The following is a 26661-nucleotide window of genomic DNA, read 5'->3' as shown; positions in this document are numbered from 1 at the left end:
ATTAATAATAACCTCCTTAGTAACATCTTTAAATCCCAGGCATTGAAAAAAAATAAGTAGTTAGTTTCTTCTCAACCTGTAAAACAATGAACATTGTGCATAACTGAAAATATTTCAACATGCAAGACAAGTAATGGATGCCAGGGAAGCTCTCTCACCAAACCCTCTGGACACCCTAGTTCATCTCTCAAAGCTCTGATGGGAAAACATCTCCTGCTTTGTCAGCTGTGGGAGCCATTTTCTGAAACCCCCTCCCGTTGAAACAAAGAAAGAGAATCAACAAATCAAAAATTAAAACAAAATGAGTTGCAAAGAAGTACCAGTCTGTGTCACGAGCCGCGGCGGTACGTCGCATCATGGCATGAGGTAGCAGCCGAGCACGTGTATTAGTTACAATGCACTGTTATTTTTGTGTCATAAAGTAGGAGGGTGTAGGGACATCCTCCAACTCCAGGGGGAGCTCTCGCATGATTCTAATTTGTCCATCAAAGTATTGACTGCCGGTTACAGTCCCTGCTCCCAAGCATACTCCTCCTGCTGTTGTGTTCCTGCTGTTCTCCGTATTGCTGTTGCTGACCCCTGGCCTGTATTTTGACATTGCTGATTTGCCTGTGACCCTGACCCCTTGCTTGGATACTGACGCTGCTGATTTGCCTGTGACCATGACCCTTTGCTTGAATACTGACTCCGCTGATTTGCCTGTGACCCTGAAACCTTTTCCTGGATACCTGATTCCTCCTCTTTGTAATCACCTGCGCTACAATCTCAGGTTATCAGCTCTGAGAACAAGACCTGGGGGCATCCGAGTACCTGTGAGCGCGTCTAGCTCTACGGGAAAGGCTGCTGCTATAGGTGAAGACCTCTGAAGCGGTTCTAGGAGTTGATACCTGGGGTGTGAGCTTAACAGTCTGACAATTAATTATCTGACCAACTCCCATGTTTTCAGATCAAAAACTAAGTATATTTACTTAGCAGCCGTTTAGACGAACTGACGATTCTTGGCGCTTTGTAGTCATTTTTTTAAATGACAATTTTATTAAACACAAAGCCCATTGGGGTTTTGTTCCAGAAAACATTGAATTTTCATAAAATACCATTAGTCTGTTTATATATCCTGTCACAACAAAGACATTCTACCCAAAATAGCCCAATTTTATTTATTTTTTTATTGAAAGTGAAATAAAAGAAAATGTGTGTAATTGTGTTCTAAATACCACCAAGAAATACTTTATGGTTCTTCATTTGGCATCAATCCTCATTTCCAAAACAGCAAAAAGCAGGATTCTACACCTAGGTTTTCAGAATGAAATCAGCGCTTGAAAATAATAATACATATTTTAAACGTATTTATTTTGCTATTCTGCACGGTCTTGAATAAAATGCAATGTGTTGAAACAATATGAGAAGACCAAGTTTAAAAACAGACAACCTAATACTTCAAACTAAGGCACCCCTCTTTTTACTGAAGCCAAAAAGGGGAAATCTGAACATTTCTGGATGTGTTATTGTCAATAACTTCTAAGGGGACACTATCTACTTTCAAATGTCATGATGTCATTGTGCATTGTTGATAAGGTTGGGTTGGCTGGGGCCTAATTATTAAATGTGGGTGATTTTGATTTAATGTTGGGGAGGGCTTTCTAGAGTGGATAGTCTTTGCTCTGCTCCTTCTATTTGTTGATTAATAAGCAGGTAGTTCAATGTGCAAGAACTGGTAGGACCAGTACTCATGGTACAGTCCCAGTTTTGGGAGATTGTGCCAAGATGTCAAAAAATGAGGGGGGAAGGAGAAAGCTGCAAAATATGAGGGGTGGAGGGGAAGTGAAAGCCGCAAAAAACAAGGGGGGAGAGAGAGAAAACTAAAAAAAAACAAGGGGGAGAATGCAAAAAATGAGGGGGGTGGAAGCTACAGAAAATGAGTCGGGAGGCTGGAAATATTGGGGAAATGTGGCGGGACAAAATAGGACGGGTGGACTCAGAAATCTCCATGCATTACAGCCTACAGGGACCTATTTATTAAGCCATAAGCCATGTGAAAATGGCTTTTTCACATGGTTATGCATTTTTAAGTAACCTAGCTACCTAACAAAAGCCTAACACAGGAGGTAATATAGATATCTCCAGTGTTAGGCCATCCCCATAATTTTCAATGGTGGTCTGCGGTCTGAGGCAATTTAACAAGCTCCAAAAAGGCTAGTTTTTCGCTGCTTGACACTGATGGCGTTAGCCGTTCTACCATATGTGAAGAGCATTGTGGTAGAGGGATCTTCGGTGGGCAGTGGGGCATGTGAGTGAAGCTAGTGTTATGTGGGTAATGACAAAACCTGATGGGCAATGGGTGGCATATGTGAGCACAGCAAGAGGGCAGAAAGGCATGTGAGGGAAAAGTTGGCAGCGGGGGACATGTCAGTATGTAATAGGTGTGTGATGTCAAGCTTTTGATTGGGTTTGCTCTGAATTCTAACATTTGGAGCTTCCCAGGCGTGGGCTGGCGGATTGCAGCCCGGGGGGCACCCAGACGGCCGCATCCTATGACACCTGTGCACTGACGCGGCCGCATTCCATGTCTGTGCCCCCCGCCGGGGGACGGCCGGCACAGTGGTGAGAATGACCGGCCCAGGGGACCGATGCCCCCCTGCCCCCCGGGCCAGCCCGCCCCTGGAGCTTCCCCTCTAGGTATCCTGCTCCTGGGCAGCAGTGAAGGCTGAAAAGCATTCTGCGACAGACATCAGTATGTCTGGACTTCAGTGCATCTGAACTGCAGCCTTACCAGCCAGTCAGAAGGAGGTAAGAGGTATTATTTTTATTTTACAAATGTCAAGTGTGTGAGGGGCTAGGAAGTGGGAATTTGGGGGAGGAGGGGTGGTAGGCTTAAGTTTTGCATAGGGTGCCAAGAAACCTTGCACAGGCCCTGAATCTAGTGCTAGATATACCCCCTTACCTCGTAGACTCTGGCAGACTCTGGACAATTTGGTTGGAATATCCCCTCAAACTAGAGTTGCCAACCAGCCCCTCCTTGCACTTAATGGCAGTACCAGTCCGAGCAGGGCCTGCAGCACTGTGTAAGCCTCCTTCATTCTTCTCTTTCCCATGGACATTGCAGTAGCCCTTTGACTAAAAGTATATGAAAGTACAAGGACTAGTAATTCTAGAAACTTTCGAAGAAGAAACAGGTGTATTATCAGGCTCTGCCAGTCCTCTACCTTGAACCAATCTCTTCAATCCTGACAACAATTTAAAGCACCAGTTTGAAAATCTTCACCCTGTGTATGATGTAAATAGCTAATATTCTCTTTTTGTTAAGGTATTTTACCTTTTTTTAAAAAAAAAAAAAAAAATCCAACATTGTACACTACTGTATACATATAAGGTATTCTAACTTTTCTAAAAACAATTTGAACAGTGTACACTAATGTATAAGTGCAATCCGGATTGAACATTGTAGAACAGGCCCAAACATGGTGGAACCAGCTCAAACATGTTGTTACAAAAACACTGAAATAGTGTTTTGGGCAGGTTGTCCCAGGTTTCTGACGTACATGTAAAAAAAAAGCCCAGTGAGATTCTTTTGTGTGGGAAGGAGCTTCTCAAAGAGTGTGCTCAGCTTTAGGAAAAGCTGGTAAGGATCCTTGGGTATAAATATTGAGAGAAGGGTGGGTTCCATTTAGAGATGTGCACCGGCGACTTTTGGTGTCTCGTGTTTTGTGTTTTGGATTCGGATTTCCGTGATGTTTTGGGTTCGGATTTGTTTCGCAAAACACCTGCCGAAAGGTTTTGGTTCGGATTTAAGGTTTTGGATTCGGATTTTTTTTGAAAAAAGCATAAAAAGTTCAAAAATCAAGTTTTTGGGCTTATTTTCACTCCTACGCTATTATTAACCTCAATAACATTCAATAACAAGCATTTCCACTAATTTACCGTGTATTCTGAACACCTCACAATATAGTTATTAGTCCAAAACGTTGCAACGAGGTATCTTTCTGGACTGCGTAGTGGAGTGGTCCCCACAATATAATAAGAAAACCATCAACTGGTCTTAATCGCACCAAAAAATGTACCTGGACTGCGTAGAGGAGTGGGTCACCACAATATAAATTAAAAACCCTGAACTTGTATGATTCGCACCAATAATGTACCTGGACTGCGTAGAGGAGTGGGTCACCACAATATATATAATAAGAAAACCATCAACTGGTATGAATCGCACCGAATAATGTACCTGGACTGCGTAGTGGGGTGGCCCCGGTACCCAATTTGATACCGGGGCCACAATAAAATAAATACACCCTCAACTGGTCAGAATTCCACCAAACAAGTATCTGGACTGCGTAGTGGGGTGGCCCTGGTACCCAATTTGATACCGGGGCCACAATACCTCCTCCAAGTTTCAAGTGTAGTGTTTATAACATCTTAACACTACACTAATTCTAGCACGTCAAAACCTCTTGTTTGAAATAATGACAGGGGATTTAACTTTTGATTTAATTTATTGAATTTGTTGGCATTTTCTTTTACTTTTTTAACATGGCAAACGACTGTTGAATGGTCACATAATGGCAAAAAAATAGTTGCAAGATGGAATTGTCCTTGGGCCCTCCCACCCACCCTTATGTTGTTGAAATAGGACATGCACACTTTAACAAACCAATCATTTCAGCGACAGGGCCTACCAAACAACTGTGGCTGAAATGATTGGTTTGTTTGGGCCCCCACACCAAAAAAACAATTCATCTCTCCCTGTACAAACTAAACAGGCTCTACTGAGGAAAGATGTCGTCCTCATCCTCAACCTCTGATTCCTCTCCCCCTACAGTGTGTACTTCCTCCTCCTCACACATTATCAATTCGTCCCCGCTGGACTCCACAACCACAGGTCCCTCTGTACTGTCTGGAGGGCAGTGCTGTACTTCATTGAGGAATTGATTATTCATTTTTATAAACATCATTTTTTCAACGTTGTGAGGAAGCAACCTCCTTCGCCGCTCACTGACCAGGTTCCCCGCTGCACTAAAAACTCTTTCCGAGTACACACTGGAGGGGGGACAACTCAGTTAAAAAATAGAGCCAGTTTGTACAGGGGCTTCCAAACTGCCTTTTGGAGTTCTACCACGTCACTACCTCTTGTTAATTTAGATTGCAAGGCTTGTAAATATAAATACTTTGAAGATAAAAAAAGCAGGTTGCACAGACTGTGGAGCTAGAAAGTGAAATTAAATGGACCACGTTACTTTGGTGGCTATCTATGCCCCCCCCCCCCCCCCCCCGCCCTACACTTGTAGTTGAATATAAATAAAGCAGCCTGCATAGACTGTAGAACTAGAAATTCAAATATACAAAGAAATGGACAAAGGCAGTTTGGTATCTGTCTGCATCAGATCCCCTCTCCACTAGGAGTAAAATAGAAAACTATTCAGCCGTTATATAATCTAGAATATAAATAGAAATTGAGAAAGGCAATTTGGTATCTGTCTGCATCATAATCATCAACATCCTCCTCAGCGCCAGCTACATCAATATCCTCCTCCCGGTGTACAACATTCACACCTTCATTAGCCAAATCTGTAACTGGACTGTGGGTGATCCTTCCAGCATATGCAGAGGGCATGCTGCAAATGCTGGATGGAGTCACCTCTTCCCGTACAGTGATGGGAAGGTCAGGGTTCACAACCAACAACACCCTTGGACTCGCCTTGGGGATTTGTGATGTCATCTGTTTAGAAGGCAGAGTTCTTTGCTGCTTTGTTGTTGTTGCTGACAGCATAACTCTCTTAAATTTTTTGTAGGGGGGGGAGGAGGAGGGCTTAGATCCTTGGGTGAAGCTGGACCACTAGTCATAAACACGGGCCAGGGCCTAAGCCGTTCCTTGCCACTACGTGTCGTAAATGGCATATTGCCAACTTTACGTTTCTCCTCAGATGATTTTAAGTTTCTCTTTTTGCTATTTTTTGAGAACTTGGGCTTTTTGGATTTTACATGCCCTGTACTAGGAGATTGGGCATCGGGCTTGCCAGACGACGTTGATGGCATTTCATCGTCTATGTCATGACTAGTGGCAGCAGCTTCAGCATTAGGAGGAAGTATGTCTTGATCTTTCCCTACTTTATCCTCCAAATTTTGGTTTTCCATTATACGTAGCACAAGAGAGCGTACCCCTAAGCCACACACACTCGGCAAAGCCTTTAAAAATTATATGCGGCACAGGAGAGTAGCACTGGACTTATACTGCTGAATCATTGAACTTTGTAATAGCAGTACCACTGGACTTATACTGCTGAATCAGTGAACCTTGTAATAGCGGTACCACTGGACTTATACTGCTGAATCAGTGAACTTTGTAATGGCAGTACCACTGGACTTATACACTGCTGAATCAGTGAACTTTGTAATATCAGTACCACTGGACTTATACACTGCTGAATCAGTGAACTTTGTAATAGCAGTACCACTGGACTTATACACTGCTGAATCAGTGAACTTTGTAATAGCAGTACCACTGGACTTATACTGCTGAATCAGTGAACTTTGTAATAGCAGTACCACTGGACTTATACACTGCTGAATCAGTGAACTTTGTAATAGCAGTACCACTGGACTTATACTGCTGCATCAGTGAACTTTGTAATAGCAGAACCACTGGACTTATACACTGCTGAATCAGTGAACTTTGTAATAGCAGTACCACTGGACTTATACTGCTGAATCAGTGAACTTTGTAATAGCAGTACCACTGGACTTATACTGCTGAATCAGTGAACTTTGTAATAGCAGTACCACTGGACTTATACACTGCTGAATCAGTGAACTTTGTAATAGCAGTACCACTGGACTTATACTGCTGAATCAGTGAACTTTGTAATATATCAGTACCACTGGACTTATACTGCTGAATCAGTGAACTTTGTAATATCAGTACCACTGGACTTATACTGCTGAATCAGTGAACTTTGTAATAGCAGTACCACTGGACTTATACTGCTGAATCAGTGAACTTGGTAATATAATATTGCAGTACCAATGGGCTTATACTGCAGGATTGGTTTTGCAAATTTTGTTGTAATTATTTTTTTTTTTTATTATTTTTTTGTATTTTTTTTTATAACTTTTTTTTAATTTTTTAAACACTTGGGAATAATGGGGAAATAACTATGCCCTTAAAAGCACAGAGCACAGGACACAGGACCACTGGACCACTGGACTGAACAGGGCACAACACAGGACCCAGCAGCACCACTGAACTCAAAAATGACAGAGCACAGCACACAGCACACAGCACCACTGGACTGATACTGCAGAACACAGCACAGCACAGCACAGCACAGCACAGAACTAAACAGCACAGCACAGAACTAAACAGCACAGCACGAGATCTACCAGGACAGAGGACCACCTAACACACCCTCCCTCTACCCTGATCAATGCCCGAGTGAAGATGGCGGCGACTAGCGGGGAATTTATAGGATCCGAGTATCGCGAGATCCGACAGCGGGATTATGACTCAGAGCCTCGGTTTTAAGTTTTCATTTGGCGCCAATACCCGGATCTGTCTCGGATCCGACTCGGATCGGAAAGGTTCGGGTGGGCTCGGATTCACAAAATCCGAGTGCGCTCATCTCTAGTTCCATTTATAAGACCCAGTTCGGGTCTACTGATCTTCCAGTCTGACAGCAGACTGATCAATGGTTGCAACTGTAAGGTGTGTTTAAAAGGATGTTAGTCTGCCTGGGGGAAGGGATTGCAGAGTCTCTATAAGACAAAGCCTGATATTTGTTGTGAGTAATGTATATGTGCTATTACTTCTATTGTTTTCTTTTATAGTTTGATTCAGGAACAACTTGTGTTTAGTTAGTGCCGGACAGACAAGGTGTTTATTTTGAAACTTTCTTTAATTTTTCTGCTCAATAAAACTGGCTGAGGCCATTATACCAAAACCTTGGACTGGTGTGATTTCTCAGCTGCTGTACACTACCATCTACCTCAGGAGATGGCACCTGTTTCCCTAACCCAGCTACGATGTTCAAACCAGATCAATTTTCTTAATTATTCAGCTGGTTCTAAATTTCTTGAATTTTTTTTTAAAAAAAACTTGTGCAAGAATTGAACCAGGACCGGTTTAGTCATTTCTACTACTCAAAATATTACCCAGAGCATTTGTAATAGTCTTAATCCTGGGGAGTTTTAGCCCATAAGATTCAAATAGTATAAACTTTAAAATGTCACTCCTGCTCAGATCATGAAGCAAAGACCGTCTTGCAAAAATATTATAATGATCATTAACATTTACCTACAAAGCATAAGCATACTACTCAGCATTTAACAATTGGGAAAAACACAGTAATTAAACAATATTGTGTATTAACAGACAGACAAAGAGGTATGAGAGCCCTGCTCATAAGCTTACAATCTATAGGAAAATAGGAGGTTCATACATGAGGTTAAGTGCCACATATTATACAGTATATATGTGTATATATTATACAGTATAATATACAGTATAATATGTCCAGCCAATTTGCAAGGGAAAAAATGCTTTGTGAGGCTATGTGATCCAGACACACCATAATGTTGGTTTGGGGGGGCAGTGAGATGTTTGGGTATTGAAAGAGAATACAAATTTGTATTTTTGTGACCTATGTAGATGGGTGGTAATCGTGTAGAATAGCCTAAGGAAATTAAGAGAGTGATTTAGGATTTTTTTAAGCTTGCTTGAAGGGATGAGTTTTCTGGAAACACATGACAGTTGGAGGCTAGAGGAAAGTCTTGTGTGACGGAGAGAATTCCACAGAGAGGGTGCAGTCAGAAAAAAATCCTCTAACCGAGAGTGAGAGAAGGTGATGAGTGTGGATGAGAGACACAGATCTTATGAAGAGTGGACGAAGATATTCTAAAACAAGTGAATAGATGTATGTTGGTGCATTTTTGTAATATAATATATTTCTATATCAAAGTATTGAAATCAGTACATAATTCATAGCACAAAGAGCCCATAAGTGGTTACCTAATAAACTTATCTAATAAAATGGGGGTCCAAATAACAGGCAATTACACTGTCAGAAAGACTGTTGGGAATATGCCTGTGTTCATTGTACTTTCACTACCACAAACTTAGCAAATATTAAAATCTATTGTACTGTACTAGAGGGGCTGAGATTTTAAGCTTAAACTGAAAGTCTTTTGTTATGTGCAATTGAGCTAATTTAAAACTCCATGTATTAATGGGTTGACACACAAACTTTTGTGGTCAAATTTCGCCTATGTTTAGTCCAGACAGGTGTCTGTAATGTGCCTTCAGAGCTGTAGTGTTCCTATCGGGCTGGGGCTGTGTCACACTATAACAGGGGAACCACACGCTGTGGAATCTGTATAAGGATATAGGCACACGCATTTTTTGTGTCCATTGGTACTTTAGAAATGTATATTTTACCCAAAAAAAATATCATACGTCCAACTTTTACATAAACCACATTAACTTAAAAATATAACCTGTGTCTGACTTGCAGCTCTCCAAATCTCCTGCACATGTCCAGGTGTCAGACCTGCTGAAATCCAGACATTAATATTTAAGCATCGCTTTCATTTTACTGGGTACGGGTTCACCAAGGAGATTTTTGGCCCTGGTACAGCTTGGGGCTATTTCACAACCTCTGCATGTTCCCCTTTCCCGGCAGCCCTGTTTGGATATACCATCTAACAGACTGATATACTGCTTTTGCAGTCAAGTAATCCAGGACTCATTTTTTGCAGATATCATGTAATTTATATGGTACACCACACTTATAGTATTCATTTAATTTTATAAAATGGTGATATTTGGCTTTTTTTCAGTCCTACAAATTCTTCATACGTGAGTTCACAAACACAGAAAGAAGTAGTAAGGTGAAAATATTTGTTTCATTTATGAGAACAATGCGGGCACTTATGAATACTGTGGTTATTGTACTCAGCGGGATGTAACCCATAACAGTAAGCTCTAAGGGGTATATTTACTAAACTGCGGTTTTGAAAAGTGGCTATGTTGTCTATAGCAACCAAGCAGATTCTAGTTATGATTTATTTAGTACATTCTACAAAATGACAGCTAGAATCTGATTGGTTGCTATACTCAACATCTTCACTTTTTCAAATCCGCAGTTAAGTAAATATACCCCTAAATGTCATATTTGCAGTATAGTTTAGAAAATAAAAGCAAGGATACGGTTGCAATGAGTTGCAACACTTTACCTACAGTTAACTGTTTTCCATTTTGTATAACTATCTATCTGTTCTTATTTCCTGGAGACTGACTGCTATTATATTAGTGAATAATATGTGAACAAGATGTGAAGGATAAATTCAGTTCAAATGATATAATCTGCACGATAATCAGTGTCCCACATTGCACAATTTCAAATACACGTGCATAGACATTCAATAAACATAATAAAGTTTTGGGTGTTTACCAGTATCAACATACAATATATGGTGGTTACATCCATACACAGATTGATCATACGGAATGAGAGATTTCTTTCTTACCAGACTGTTGTAGAACCAACTGTCTGCTGGTGTGACTGGTCTGAAACATGCACCACTGGCTCAGTGGTATGTGCAATGAGTTGGCATATTTCAAGGCTATCCCAATGCTTTCCTTGGGAGGTCTCAGCGGACCAGTCTTCTTGTAGATTTGTGTTTCCTTTTCCCACTTGGTTGAATCTCAGCTGGATAATGTACAGAGAACTTTGCCAATAGGCAACATTAGCAGCTAATTATTAATAGCAAAGTTATACCCAGGCTTATGCAAAGGCTGCACAGGCCTCACATATCATAGATGGGAAGACCAGGATAGTTTTAATTAAAATCTAGGGCATGAGGCAAATTTCAAATTTGGGCCACCTACAGTACACCAAACCGTGAAATGTAGGTACATAAGCCAGCTGCAGGATTTTCATTCAAAGAGGGAAGAAAGAAGGAGGATGTTGAGAAAGTTTAATGGTAAAGTACAATTTTGTTTTATTTCTTTTACACCATACTTGCCAACTTTGGCAAGAGGTGCTCAGGGAGATCGGGGGCGGAGGTGGAGGCATGTTTGGGGACGGGGCCCAGTGGGTCAAGTCATCTGCCCCTGCCCCTAAATGTTAATCACAGTTTCTGTCCAATTACAGCAGGGGCAGGAAGACAATGACACGCGATTTGCATCATAAGCCCTGCCCCCACCACTTTAATATAGAGGTATTTAGGAACCGGGACGTTGTCCTGCTCTTCCGGAAATTCCGGGAGAGTAGGCAGCTATATTTTGCACCAATTGTGGGAAAATATTCATGTTTCAAATAAATGGAAAATCACACCTTTTACGCATTTTGTAAAATTTTGCACAAACTTCCAAACCAAATCATATAAATAAAATGACACAAGAAGTTGCTAAATATCACAAAAAATATATTTTCTATACACTAATGGTATTCTTAGTTTAGTCTACAAAAAAAATTGTTGAAATTGGTCTGATCATGAAAGTGCAAGTTATGGGTTAATAGCAAAAAAAGCAGAGCAAATGTATTAAGTGTAAAGCTGGTTACATACCTATGCAATCTTACATCAGATGCAATTTCTGTAACGGTTTCACCAACGATTGAAAGTCCCAATGAGCATGACAATTCATGCGTACACACCTACACAATTTACCTTCAGATTTGTGATCTTCATCTCTCATAACCGTCTGCTGAAAAGATTGTGACTCTGTACACACTCTACAGATAAAATACTTAACAGTTCATGTTCTCACATAATAGTCAGTCCCCATCTTTACTTCCTTTCCTACCAATCTACAAATAATAAAGGACTCAAAACAGAGCTTGGCAAATAAAGAGTTTATTAAAATACAAACATTGTATGGTGGAGGAGAAAATGTTAAGCAGTTCAGCTAGCATAAATGCTCCTGATATCATTAAGAAATGTAAATGCCAATATGCCAATGTAAATGTAAATGGCAATATGTATTTTCAATAAAAAAAAAATAGCTCGGTGCATGCCCAGAACCGTACACTATACGCCAGTGAAAGTAGCAACATCCGATCAAACTTCGAGTGCAAAGTACCCGTACTACAGCCTACGGTTTCATGGGTAGAACAGGGGACTGGGCATATGCACATTGTCAATGTACAGTAAGAGAGTGCCAAGCCAAACGTACGCAGCAACATTCGATTCAAGCTTTGGGCATCACTAAGGTTGGTGTTTTTCTGTAGTATCACTTGCACCAGCTACAGGTCTGTTGTAAGTTCCAATTACTAGTGATGATGGTTGCATATGTATACTAGAGCATGTGTTTTCAATCAGGAGCAACTGTAAAAATACATTTTATGTACAGCAGACATTCATAACACCCTAATAAATGTATTTTATGGAGAGAAAGAAATTAAAGAAAAAACAATTTTTTTTATCTTTTGTCATTAATGACAATGGGCCTGTTTCATTAAGGAAAGTTAAGCAAAACATTGAGTAAGTTTTCTTACTCAAGTTTTCTGGACAAAACCATGTTGCAATGCAAGGGGTGTAAATTAGTTTATTATTTTGCACATAAGGAAAATACTGGCTGTTTTTTAATGTAGCACACAAATACTTGATAGCTTATTTGTACACTGAAATTAAAAGTTGATCTAGGACATACCCTAATTATAAATCTGCAACATGGTTTTGACTTACTCGCTTGCTTTTGCTTAACTTTCCTTAATGAATCAGGCCCAATGTTATTAACTGAGGATATTAATTGAATTTTTATCTTTGCATTTTTGGGACTTTATATTCTACATATGTATCCTGCAGTTTATTGTCCAGACCAGAGCTTACCTAGACCCATATTCAACAAGAGACATATCTTCAAATCCACTCCTTGTTGCATATGATTTACGTGCAATTAAAATAAAAAAAAACATTTTGCATGTCTTAATGAATCAGGCACCAAATGAGGAAGCGTAAAATGCAGTTTAACTTATAGCTGTAATGATCTGCCTGCAGCTTGCTGCTTTGTATTGGCCGCTCCTGCCTCCAGGACTATTAGACTTTATTATTTGTGTTTCTTTTTATGTGTTGCAGCAGTACCTCTATTCACCATAAGTGCTGCTATTGTTCCTGCTTCTAGTCCCTTTGGAGTTAACCCTGCTGCACTAATTATCCCTGGCACCTGGGTGTTCCCTATGTATACCTATCTCTCCCAGCATTCATTGCTGGTTATTGATGTTACACTCTGTGTTCACATCCTGTTATTCATTGTTGTTACTTACTCCTGCTGTGCTCCTGTGGTTTTGCTGCTTGGGATCTCTACATACATTCTGCTTAACTGTATCATCTGTGAACCTGGTATTTACGTCTGCATTTCCCTGCACTTGCTGCCTGGAATTTTTCCATACCTCCTGTTTACCTGCAACTGCCGTATACCTGGTAATTGCTGCAAAGCTTGTTATTACATCTTCTGTTCATACTCTTCAGCAAATAAACATTGAATGTTTTTCACCTTATTCGTGGCTCCTTAGCTGTATTCCAGCATTGATTCATGACAATAGTGCATGCGCAGTAGAAAGAATTATGTATCAGACTGTGAGCCGACTGCCTGTTTTAGAAAGGCGGAACTGGGGAGGGTAGGTGCGGGTTGCACTAGGCATATAGGCATAGTACAGAGCATGGGAAACCTCCCAGTTATATATACATATATATATATATATATATATATATATATATATATATATATATATATATAGATATATATATATATATATATATATATATATATATATAACTAACTAACGCTAAGAGATTGTTAGTGACAGGAGCTCTTAGATGACCCAATGTAGAATTGTCAATTATGTTTGTTTCTTTATTTTGCCAAGATCTGGTGCCAGGCTCAACCTGGCTGAGATAATAAAAAGGGTGTTACATTTATTTTAATTAAAATATTTATACAAATAGAGTTTTTTTATTTAGATTTTTCTCTGGTGCATCACAGGTCCCGGCGGGATCACTTAGTGGCGGCCCAGGCATGTTGGAATCTGTAATGCTTAATTTATTCTATTTTTTTTTTATTAACACACACTCGCCTCCCAGGGAATAGCAGGTTAATCCTGGGGAGACTGTATTATTTCCCCCTAGGGAATTTGTCTTGTGCTGACTAGCCTAGGGCTGATTGATGTAGGCAAAGGCTGCACAGACACTCCATAAAACATTGGTGGGGAGTCCAGACCATGATCCCAGCAGGATTTTCATGCTGTAGGGATAGGAGAGGCCTACCGAAGGTGTAAAAAAAAAAAAATTTTTTACACCAATTGTGGGAAAATAATAAAGTTTAAAATTAATGGATAATCACACTTTTTTATGAACTTAGTCAAGTTTTAGACTTTTTCCAAATCAAAGAACAATATTTATTTTAAAAATATTAACAAAAGAAGTTGATATATATTGCAAAAATGGATTTTTTTTTATATTGTACAATAATGGCATTCTTAGTTTAGACAATACAAAATTGTTGAAATTGGTCTGATTCTGAAAGTTGAAAAAATGGATTTAATATTAATAATAAAAAGGCAGAGCAGATGTATTATGTGTACGTGGTATAATTATGTAACACCTCCTCACTCCTGAGCAGGTGTTGAAGATATGCTGTGTTCATGTTACTCACTGCCACTCTTCATGGTAAATGTCTTTTGTGCAGCATGCTGTGGGACAAAAGTAGCTTGTTTTAGTTCATTTATTAAATGTGAGGTATGATTGTAAAATGGATTTTAGTTTAATTTAACTGGTAGGATAATTTGAACAGGTTGTAATGTACAAAATGCAATATACACTTTAATCTCCTATACAACTGTTAATCACAGTTATAATGCAACTTGTTAATCACCACACTACTTTGAGTTATGTCTCCCTGTACAGATTTTATATTTGTACAGTCCTACCACTCTGACAGCCAACATGCTACTCACAAACTAAACTTGGTTGCCTGTCAGGATTCACCTCTCACTTAGACAACAACACTAGACAAAGGAACAGTAGATCAATAGAACAGAATTGACTATGTTAGAAAAGACTTGAATTACATAATTTGTTTTAAACAACCCTTAAATATGATATAACAGTTCACATTAACAATACAAGGGGCTGAGTGGCCTTCACAGCTCAGTCATTAAGCGCTGAAGCATAAATTTCTCATACACATATAATTGTTATGATTCATAGTACATTCAGGAAGCAGCAACAGAAGTATAATAAAGCAAATGTCTTTATTCAGGCAAAATACATAAACAAGGATTCAGTACGTGGAAGATTTCCAGGTTGCAGTATAAACAGGTATAACTCAAATCCACAGATATGAACAGGTGAGATCAATAGCAGAAAAAGTCCACAGAGCAACAGGTTCCAAGTAATGACTGATACAGATAAATAGCAGGGACAAGTATTATGAGTTACCCCAGTCCAGGAGGCACAAGGCTGTCCATGGAAGCAGACAAACTGAGTCCAGTGATCAAGCAGAGTTCAGGTTAAGCAGAATCTTTGGCAGGCAGAGGTCTGGGTCACAAGCGAAATAGCATAGTCCAGTAATCAAGCCGTGGTCGGGGCAACAGGCAAAGAAGCAGGGTCCAGGAATCAGGCAGAGGGTCACAATGGGAGATCAACAGCAGAAGCACAAACACTGGAACAGGGAGGAACCAGCAGTAGCCAGGGATTAAAGATGAACTGAACAGAGCACAGCTTGAGGCAGGTATTTCAAGCTGTGGAACAGGTGCAGTTCCTTTCAGGCATCAGACAAGGGGATTAACTCCTATAGGCATGGTGAAAAGTTCAGGAACAGAACAGCAGCACCTCTGGTGGATTTGAGGTACTGCTGCTACATACAAGGAATAGGCAGAGTCGTAACAATAATAAACCAAAATAATGGATGGAGTACTACACTTACACTTTCACCGGTACTATAACTCTGCTAAACAGCAGGTTTGAAAAAGTAGATATTTTGCCGATAGCAACCATTCAGATTCTAGTTATCATTTATTTAGTACATTCTACAAAATGACAGCTAGAATCTGATTGGTTGCTATAGGCAACATCTCCACTTTTTCAAGCCTGCAGTTTAGTAAATATACCCCTTACTATCTAATGGTAATATTATGCAAACAACAGCAAATGTTCACAGATTCCTTGTACAACATGTCCCTCACACTGTACACTCTTATAAACTCTGTGTAAACTTTCCTTCTCTGTATCTTTCCAGCCCTCCACTCTGGCTGGATATACAGGTTAGGCTCCTGTCACTCAGCATGACTCTCCTTCTCTTACTCCCTTCTCATCATAAAAGTCCTCTCCTCCTCCTCTCTGTCTTTGCCTCTCTTTATAGACTGCCCGTGTAATTTGCTTTGGCTGGCTCAGTATTTCTCCACCGTTCACCTGGGAGATGAAGTCAGGAATGCAGGCTCGACCCCGCTATCTTGGAGAAGCTAATCAGCAGCACCATCTTAGTGATGACCAAGGGAGGTAGGAGTCACAAATACAAGTAAAATATCACAATGGCCTTGTCTTAACATTTTTCACATGACACCCCTATGCACAACCACCCTTTTCCTCCTCCATTGCACTATTCTAAGCATAGAGAGTTGCAACAGGAAGTTACATGTAAGTTTAAATACAGACATATGCTATTTTGTTACCAAGTCTGCATAGATTCATACTGTATGTATACATTTGTGTGCACCCACTTTCTGGGCATCTGCAGGGCGATTTCACACAAGATACGCTGTGCAAATGGTGTACGTCCCACTTTGTATCAGCCACAAAGTAATTTTAAGGTAGGATCAGCAAGGTCTATGTACACCATCATACCCTTTCCTTGGGCTCTGTACTCCTACCCTCTTACCCTCATTCCTTACCTTAGCAGTTTGGAGGGAGGGGAAACGGCATCTTCTGCTCTCCTCAGACTTGGAATGTGATGTTGGGATAACAGACATTACCAACATGGAGGAGCAGCATTATGTCACTCGTTCAGTGTTTTAGGCACACCCTAAACCTTTGCGTCTTAAGCTACTGCCTAGATTTGCCTTATACTAGTACTGGCCCTAAATAATTGTCTAATCCAATTCCATGCCATTTGGCTAATGGTTTCCTCTGTGCTTTATTGACAGTATGGGCTGGATACTAATTACCGGGGCCCGGACCTGCACTGCAGACCACCATTTTTTTTATTATATTTTTTGCTTATTTTCATTTTTTTCTTACCTTTGTTACATTTTTTTGTTCAGAGTTTCCCCAGAGATGTGGAGAAGAGAGGGATATTTTGGTCTGCCTGGTGGACCAGTGGGAAAATGGTGCATGCAGCCTATGGAGTCCATGTTTACTGTACATTAAATACATTTTTACAGTAGCTCCTTATTGCAAGCACATGTCAGAGCACGTGTAGTGAAGAGGAATTACAGTTATAAGGATTAACAAATAACATAACTGTGGGGAATAAAGCATAATCAGAACTGCATTGTAAATATTCTATATAAGATGAATCCAATTGTAATTTGAGCTTCTCTGTAAGCTAAGGTGTAAAATGGGATGCCAGTACTTCTGTGTTTATTCTGTGGCTCTGCACACCCCTGTGTTACAAGATAACATTTGTCACCTTTAGGGAACTAAACAGCTTCAAAGACATCACAAGTTCATCTATATCCTGGCACAAGGAATGGTTTTTGACAAATAAAGAGGAGTCGCTCACGGCTTATGGTCCTACACAAGGATGATGGCTTACTATATTTTATATAGGCAAAAATAATTCCATTTCCAAAATACACTTACAATCAATATAATTAGTGAACAGCCACACATTCATAATTAGTATGATGAAGGGCAGCCCACATATCAAATAAAGCTGTATGTCAAGCAGAGAACAAGAGGAAATTAGTATCAGCTCAACTAATACACTGGAGCTATTGATGTTTGGTATATGGAGACTTGTAAATTTGCATTTGATTTATTAATAATAAAATTGAGACTGTGTGACAGTCCCCTGGAAAGTTAGGTCACATTTTAGAATTGGGTATTAAACAGGGAAGATAAAGTTGTGGTTGTAAAACTGTGTCACATCCCCCCCTCCTGGAGGGCATATCCCCTGAAGGAGGGGAAATGTGACAAAGTGTCTTTAAAAAGATGAAACCACTTGCAAGAAATTATCAGTCATTTGGGAAATCAATCAACATTGATAAGCTGTCCATCTTCCAAGCCAAGTTCCCTTAGCGCATGTAAGTTTAGATTCTGAACTTTATCTTTTATTTTACATGCTTTGCTATGTATGTTATGTCGTCTTAATTGTTTTTAGAACCTGTAAGCATTGTACTTGTAAATCTAAAATTTAACAAGTGCTGTCCTTATGGCTCTAAATGAATCCATTAGCTTTTTATGAAGAATATAGCTAGACCATGCTAACCCTTTGAAAGCTGAGGTGTGAATTTTTAATAGATTTGTATACCAAGCCTAGTGTGTGCCTGCATGTACATTTGTCTCACAGACCCTTGAGGTGTTAAATGTTAATCCTTTGATTGCTGGTGTGTGTCTTGCTAACCTGTGTGCAAGCAGGAGTACTCATTGTGTGCCAGTGTGGGTCAGTATATTGGGGTCCTATTGCCCTTATTCAATAGGTTGTATATATGATAAGATACTAAATCAGGGAGCTTATAGAGGCGGTTATCCCTGACAGCATGCATATGCAGCCATCATTGGTAATTGGCACATAGACATAGCTGTAGCTGGAGCAAGAGATATGGCTGAAAAATAAGTACCTGAGAAATGCCTAGAGCTTGAATCTTACGCTGCTGTATCCACCCCTTCTCCAACCAGTACCCTCACTTAAATCGTAGGCTGTCGTAAGTGTCCTTTGCACTCAAATATGAATTGAACATTTCTGCATTCTGTATTGTCAGGTTCTAGGCATGTGCAAAGTAATTGTGCAAATTATATGCACAAAAGCATTTTTTTTTGTTTCTTAATGAACCAGGTCCAAGATGTGTAAATGTTGGTAAATGTGCAATAAAGTTTTAAAGATAATTAAATTGAAATGATAAAAAACAAAGGGAAACAAACATTATTATTATCTTTTATTTATAAGGCGCCACAAGGCTTCTGCAGTGCTCTACATATTGGTTACCCTGCTCTCTTAGGTCCACGGTTCACACAGGTAAGGAGGAACGTGATCCTGGGGTGTGTTAAAGTTTACTAATTGGATGATGGCGGTAATCAATATTTTCTGTATACTACAATCAGTTGTGATGCGATTGTTACGCAGTTGAATAATTATTATTGCAAAAAACAACATGCAAATAAGTTTAATCTATATATTGTAGTTAATATAAAATATTAAGTGGGAAAGAAACTAAATAATGTTTCCAACATCTCAATTACATTGAGTTTGGTATAATTTTGTTTGCAATTCCATGAGAACATTTTCAGTTCAGTATTATTTATGTGGGTGGTACTCACTAAATATAATACAATAAACAGAGCCGCTCTATTTATAGACTAAGGGGAATTCCCACTCTGTCATGGGAAACCCTTTAGTCTATAAATAGAGCTTGCGGCTCTATTAATTTCATTTGCGACAGGTTGCTTGTATTAGATACAAGTAAAGCAATCGACGTAAAGCATGTTCTGGCAGGAATTACAAATAGGAGGTCCTTCTGACCTGAAGAAAGAAGACTTCAATCAAGATGGATTTACAAATGGAAGGTCCTTCTGACCCGAAGAAAGAATACTTCAAGCCTATTGGAATTACAAATATGGGGGTCTATGCATGGCCAGACTGGCCATCTGGCACTTCTGGCATTTGCCAGAAGGGCGGCTCCGGTGCCGCGATCATGTGAGTATACAAATACTCACATGATCATGGCACCGGCGTCCATCCTCCTCCCCTACCCCTTTGTTTGCAAGCACTGAATGTCGGGCGTGACATCATCACATCACGCCCATTATTCAGTGAGGAGCGGCGCCCGGAAGAAAGAAAAAAGGAGAGAAGAGAGAAAAGAGAAGAAATACAGAGGTAAGTAAAAGAGAGTAGTAGCGAAGAGAGGCACAGGGGGATGAAAAAGGGGAGAAAAAGCACAGGGGAATTAAAAAGGCGGGATAAATGGCACAGGGGAATGAAAAAGGCGGGATAAAAGGCACAGGGGAATGAAAAAGGGGGAATAAAAGGCACAGGGGAATGAAAAAGGGGGAATAAAAGGCACAGGGGAATGAAAAATGGGGAATAAAAGGCACAGGGGAATGAAAAAGGGGGAATAAAAGGCACAGGGGAATGAAAAAGAGGGAATAAAAGGCACAGGGAGATAAAAAAAAAGGGGGCAAAAAAGGCACATGGGATTGAAAAAGGGGGAATAAAAGGCACAGGAGAATGAAAAAGGGGAGAAAAGGCACAGGGGAATGAAAAAGGGAATAAAAGGCACAGGGGAATGAAAAAGGCGGGATAAAATGCACAGGGGAATGAAAAATGGGGAATAAAAGGCACAGGGGAATGAAAAAGGGGGAATAAAAGGCACAGGGGAATGAAAAAGAGGGAATAAAAGGCACAGGGAGATGAAAAGGGGGTAAAAAAGGCACATGGGATTGAAAAAGGGGGAATAAAAGGCACAGGAGAATGAAAAAGGGGAGAAAAGGCACAGGGGAATGAAAAAGGGAATAAAAGGCACAGGGGAATGAAAAAGGGGGAATAAAAGGCACAGGGGAATGAAAAAGGCGGGATAAAATGCACAGGGGAATGAAAAATGGGGAATAAAAGGCACAGGGGAATGAAAAATGGGGAATAAAAGGCACAGGGGAATGAAAAAGGGGGAATAAAAGGCACAGGGGAATGAAAAAGAGGGAATAAAAGGCACAGGGAGATGAAAAGGGGGTAAAAAAGGCACATGGGATTGAAAAAGGGGGAATAAAAGGCACAGGGGAATGAAAAAGGGTGGAGAAAAGGCACAAGGGTATGAAGAAGGGGGGATAAAAGGCACAGGAGAATGAAGATGAGGAGGCATAAAAGGCACAGGGGAGTGAAAAAGGGGGCATAAAAGGCACAGGGGAATGAAGAAGAGGGGGCATAAAAGGCACAGGGGGATGAAAAGGGGGAGATAAAAGGCACAGGGGGATGAAGAAAGGGGGGGTAAAAGGGACAGGGTGATGAAGAAAGGGGGGAGATAAAAGGCACAGGAGGATGAAGAGGGGCAAAAGCAGCATGGCAGAATGTGATGAAGGGGGTAAAAGTAGCATGGAGGGCGCAGTGCGATCATAAGGGGGCACAGTGTGGTGGTGATGAATGTGGCAATGTAGTGTGTGTGAGGTAGATGGTGGCTAATTAATGGGTGCTAGTTTGTTTTCGGGTTAATGGTGGGGCAATGTACTAGTGCGGACTATTAATTTAAGATGGGGTGGTTTGGGGGCTATTGAATGTGGGGGTGAGTTTGGAGAGAATGAGGTCTATTTATTAAATGTGACTATGAATTTAATAGCAGTGATGGTTGCAGGAAATGGGTATATTTATTAGGGGTGTGCACCGGGCACTTTTAGTGTTTTGTGTTTTGGGTTCTGATTTGTTTTGCCAAAACACCTGACGAAAGGTTTTGGTTCTGATTTCGGGTTTTGGGTTCTGATTTATTTTTTAAAAAGCATAAAAAGCGCTAAAATCCTGTTTTTTTGTTGTTTTCCACTCCTACGATATTATTAACCTCAATAACATTCAATAACAATCATTTCTACTAATTTCCAGTCTATTCTGAACACCTCACACCTCACAATATTGTTTTTAGTCCAAAACGTTGCACCGAGGTAGCTTTCTGGACTGTGTAGTGGAGTGGGCCCGGTACCCAATTTGGTACCCGGGCCACAATACCTCCGCCTTCAAATGGTCTCAATTCCACTTCACAGCTGCCTGCTCCTACATCCTCTGCAGCATATACAGGGTGTAGTTCGAGCACGTCAATACCTCTTGTTTTTAACGATGACAGGTCATTTTCATTAATTTTGGATTTGGCAGCAACAGTCAACGTTTTTTAATATCTGATACACATCTATCTGGACTGCATAGTGGAGTGGCCCCGGTACCCAATTTGGTACCGGGGCCACAATACCTCCCTCAACTGTTCTAAATTCCACTGCACATATGGCTGCTCCTACATCCTCTGCAGCATATACAGGGTGTAGTTTGAGCGCGTCAATACCTTGTGTTTTTGACGATGACAGGTCATTTTCATTAATTTAGGATTTGGCCCCAACACTGAATGTAGTTTAATATCTGATACGCATCTATCTGGACTGCGTAGTGGAGTGGCCCCGGTACCCAATTTGGTACCGGGGCCACAATATATCACCCTCAACTGGTCTGAATTCCACTGCACAGATAAAAACAAAGAACGTAGTAATAGAAATGGCAGTTCCTCTTTTCTGGAACTATAAAAACAAAGAACATAGTAATAGAAATGGCAGTTCCTCTTTTTTGGAACTATAAAAACAAAGAACATAGTAATAGAAATGGCAGTTCCTCTTTTTTGGAACTACAGAAGCAAAGAACGTAGTAATAGAAATGGCAGTTTCTCTTTTTTGGAACTATAAAAACAAAGAACATAGTAATAGAAATGGCAGTTCCTCTTTTTTGGAACTACAAAAACAAAGAACGTAGTAATAGAAATGGCAGTTCCTCTTTTTTGGAACTATAAAAACAAAGAACATAGTAATAGAAATGGCAGTTCCTCTTTTTTGGAACTACAGAAACAAAGAACGTAGTAATAGAACTGGCAGTTCCTATTTTTTGGAACTACACAAACAATGACCATAGTAATAGAACTGGCAGTTCCTATTTTCTGGAACTACACAAACAATGACCGTAGTAATAGAACTGGCAGTTCCTATTTTTTGGAACTACACAAACAATGACCGTAGTAATAGAACTGGCAGTTCCTATTTTTTGGAACTACACAAACAATGACCGTAGTAATAGAACTGGCAGTTCCTATTTTTTGGAACTACACAAACAATGACCGTAGTAATAGAACTGGCAGTTCCTATTTTTTGGAACTACAGAAATAATGAACGTAGTAATATAACTGGCAGTTCCTATTTTTTGGAACTACACAAACAATGAACATAGTAATAGAACTGGCAATTCCTCTTTTTTGGAACTACAGAAATAATGAACAGTATATAAATAAATAAATAGTAAATAGCAGTACCTATTATTTTTTGGTACAGCAGCAACAGTGAACGTAGTTTGACTTTTAAATAGCAGTACCTATTATTTTTTGGTACAGCAGCAACAGTGAACGTAGTTTTACTTTTAAATAGCAGTACCTATTATTTTTTGGTACAGCAGCAACAGTGAACGTAGTTTTACTTTTAAATAGCAGTACCTATTATTTTTTGGTACAGCAGCAACAGTGAACGTAGTTTGACTTTTAAATAGCAGTACCTATTATTTTTTGGTACAGCAGCAACAGTGAACGTAGTTTGACTTGAAATAGCAGTACCTAGTATTTTTTAACTCATTTTTTTATCTTTTTTTTCAATTATTTTTTTATAATTTTTTTATAATTTTTTTTATTATTTTTGTATAAGTTTTTTATATTTTTTTTTTTAATTTTTTATAACTTTTGAATAATTTATAAATGACAATGCCCTTAGCAGAACAGAGCACAGGACACAGGCAGCACCACTGGACTCAGCAGGACAGAGCACAGGACACAGCACCACTGGATTCAGCAGGACAGAGCACAGGACAAAAGCACCACTGTACTCAGCAGGACAGAGCACTGGAAAAAATAACCACTGGACTGATCAGCAGGACAGAGCACAGGACCAAGTAACCACTGGATATTAAGCAGGACAGAGTGACAGGACACAGGACACAGGACGGAGCACCACTAAACCTATAACCTCCCTCTTCAATGATCTGAGCCCGACTGAAGATGCCGGGCGGGAGCGGGGAATTTATTCAATCCGAGTCTCGCGAGATCCGACGTCAGAGCCTCAGTTTCATTTTTTTTGGTGCCGGAAGTACCCGAACAGTGCGCGGATCCCGTCGGATCCGCACTGTCCGGGTGGGCTCGGATTAGAGAAATCCGAGCCCGCTCATCCTTAATATTTATGAGATGTAAATACTATTAATTTATTGCTGGGGCTGTTTGCAGGGAGGGAAATAGGTTTATTTATTAAATGTGAATACTATTATTTTGATGTTGGGGCTGTAGTGAGGCCTAATTTTAAAACGTGGGTGCTATATTGAATTAACAGCGGTGCTGCATGGAGTTTTCTAAATTTCATGTACCCATTTTTTTTCCATATAAGGCCCCCAATATTCCAGGATTCAGACAAGCAGCAACTGATCTAAAGACACCAGTAACCACAAGTCAGGTAGAAGAGAGCAGGACAGTCTGCCAACTGTCCTGAATTTGGTGGGTGACTGTCCCGCTTAGTCAGGATTTGGTCTGACTGCAAGGACAGTTGGGAGGTATGTCCTGCTTCACATTGTACTGCTTGTGAAGGCAGACCTGTGTACACATGTGTCTATTAACCATAGTACATATAGGAGCCCCCTGTCTTAAGTGCCTAGGCCCCCCTACCCCCCCCCCCCCACGAGCCTTAATCCAGCTCTGGTTAGCAGGAGGAATCTGATAGTTGCTCCCAGTCCCCAGACAGGACACAGCCTGCAGAGCAAGCCGAGGAGCTCTAAATCTCATGAGATTAATTCATCTTGTGAGACTCAGAGCTTCCCTGCTCACTCTACAAGAAGTTCCCATCCTGATGGATGTCAGAAGCATAGATAAGTACAGTGGACTATAGTATTGTAATGTGTTTCTGGGGTGGGGGGTGACGTGATGTGGGTGGGGAGGGCTTGATAAATGTAATGTTTTATTATAATGTATATATCAATGCCCCATGTCGACCACGCCATGTTAATGTTGCCACGCCCTTGTCACCGCCGCCGCTGCGCTGCGTCACCAACAGAGGTGGGCCTGTATGCTTCAAATGCTAGGGCTGATTTTTAGTCCCAGTCCGGCCCTTGGTCTATGTGACCCAAAGAACAGAAGATTTTTTTCAAGCATGGACTTTTGGAATTACAAATATTTGTGGACATGGGTTTCAAGCCATTTTGAATTAAAAGCTGCTGACAAAAGAAGAAGACATCAGATTGGTGAAAATATTTGTGTTATTATTTTTAATAAATAGATGTGGTAATAAAGAGGGTGTTTTGTTTTTTTATTGGTATTTTATTATTTTTATTAAAATGTTTTGGTTTTTATGAGAGTGAAGTGGCTAATTAACATTTTTGTTTGTGGAACTACAGGACACAGCAAGGCATGGGTGTCAGGCCATATTGACACTTATAGTTACAACATGACCTGGCTGCCATGGGTACGCTGGTGCTTGTAGTTCTACCATTATCAGCATGCCCAGGATGTTTAGGGCAGCCCGTACTGGGCTCATTATCACTAGAGGGGGGGGTCGTATGTTTTTTTTTTTGCCGGACCCCACTCCCTAGTGAATCCAGACCAGGGCTGAACAGCCTGGGGTTGATTTGTCATTACGGCAGGGGACCCCGCCAAGTGTCCCCCTGCTATTGTGCCAACCACCATAGCTGGTTTGCTTAGTGCTGGTTGCATGAAAATCAGGGGGACCTCACGCAAATTTTTTCCCAATTTTCACGCAAACAGCAGTAGGCTGGCAGCACTAGGGTTAATAATGCTTGGACGGGGGGACCCCATGCTTTTTTTTTTTAACATTCAGATTTTAGAGATGCCAAAATTGTGGTATTTTCAAAGTAAAACATTCAACCAATCACTAAAGACTATTTGCTTGCAAATGGCGAGATTCAGCTAAACATGGCCGAGTTTAATGCACCGCAAATCGCAAGAGATAAACAGTGATTTTGAAGTTCAGTCAAAAAAAAAATCGCTACATATAGCAACTTGAGGAATGAAATCGCCAGTTATCTGCCGCGATTTAAAAATAGCTAAAAATTCGGAGCTAGATACATTTACCCCCTAAGTTCATACTAACATATAGAAAAGTCGTAAAATGCAATTAAATGTATACTTAACCAGCGTAGTGAAATGTATGAGTGGACTTATATAAGTAGAGATGCCCTGGCTCTGTTTTTGGAAAACCGAGTCCACCCGAACATTGTAGATCCGAGTACCAAGTCGAGCAGGCTCGGTACTTTCGTGTACCCTCGGATGTCACGAGTTTTGGATTCTATAAGTAACGCACTCCACGGAGATGCGACGCCATTTCACAGAGAGACACAGAAGGGGTAGCAGGGTTCTTGGCATTCTCCAGTGCAGTTGGGCAGTGTGATTAATGAAAGTGAAAGAGGAGGACTGGCAGTGTTCTTAAAAGTCTCCAGTGACATTGTACTGTGCCATAGGTCACCTAGAAACAGAAGAGATGGCAGTGTTCCCTGCTGAAACAGAAATAATAGAGCTGGCAGTGTTATTTAAAGTCTCCAGTCACATTCTACTGTGCCATAGCTTATAAAGAAACAGGAGGGATGGCAGTGTTCTTGTCATTCTCCAGTCTCTGTACCGTTGGTCACACAGAAACAGTGGTAGTAGTGTTCTTGTCACTCTTCAGTCTCATTGTTCATGTCACCCTCCAGTCACATTGCTCTGTGCCATCAATATGAAATCACATCAGTTCACAGAAGACCAGGAG

This window comes from Mixophyes fleayi, chromosome 1 (genome assembly GCF_038048845.1).
Source record: "Mixophyes fleayi isolate aMixFle1 chromosome 1, aMixFle1.hap1, whole genome shotgun sequence".
In the NCBI taxonomy this organism is placed as follows: Eukaryota; Metazoa; Chordata; class Amphibia; order Anura; family Limnodynastidae; genus Mixophyes; species Mixophyes fleayi.
Note: the sequence above shows the minus strand (reverse complement) of the source record.